The sequence below is a fragment of the Schistosoma mansoni genome (assembly GCF_000237925.1).
Source record: "Schistosoma mansoni, WGS project CABG00000000 data, supercontig 0218, strain Puerto Rico, whole genome shotgun sequence".
Taxonomy (NCBI): Eukaryota; Metazoa; Platyhelminthes; class Trematoda; order Strigeidida; family Schistosomatidae; genus Schistosoma; species Schistosoma mansoni.
The window spans coordinates 64,474-65,364 of NW_017386085.1; positions in this window are offsets into that span (position 1 = coordinate 64,474).

Consider the following 891-nt stretch of genomic DNA (forward strand, 5'->3'; position numbering starts at 1 on the left):
AGTATTTTGAGTTCCATATATTCAACTATGGGAGCGCTGCTTTTATATATATATGTATATATATATATATATATATATATATACCTATTATTTTCGTTCGTTGTTTTTTCTGGAATTTAAGTTATTCGTATTAGATGTTTCTTTGCTTTCGCTGAAAAATTTTGAATCGATTTGCATGAGCACGATTTAAATTATTTCATTCCTAGACAGAAACAAAATTTTCTGTACGAAGATAAATGTATAACGGAAATGACTTGTCCCATTTAACAGTGTATCCATATTTCTTCATCTAGTGGAAAAGTGATCCAAGTTCAAAAAATGAAATTTATTAGGTAAGGAATGAATTGAAGCATAAAAATGATTATTGTTCTATATGTTTCATAGTGATGAACTATTAGTTTACAATCTACTGAGAAGAACAGGTTAGTAGTATGCGTTGTATGTTAAATTGTCATTTTTAAATCATTTATCTACAACATATCAAGTAAACTCTATGCAGTCGTTTTATTCAATAAACCAAAAACAATATAATAGCTACAAATCAAAACAAAATCGAGACAGGTCTATCCACATTAATGATTTATGCAAAATAAACAGTATTAGTCTGGGGGGATGGTTGGATTGTAATGATTTTTAAATTTTTTGAGTTTACACCTAGGCCTTATTTTTTTAATCGTGAGTGCACATTGATAAGGAGCCCTTTTCTTAGATGAAATAGCTATTCAATACCTCCCTATTTTTTATCGGTTGCCTAACTAAAATCAGTCCATGAGATGAACTATAAAAATGATAATTTAAATTTATATAATGCTCTATGGAAATGTAGAGATTGTGGTCTATTCAGTAATTCTTCTATTTGCGCTCTATTTTTTAACATGAATTAATGCTCTA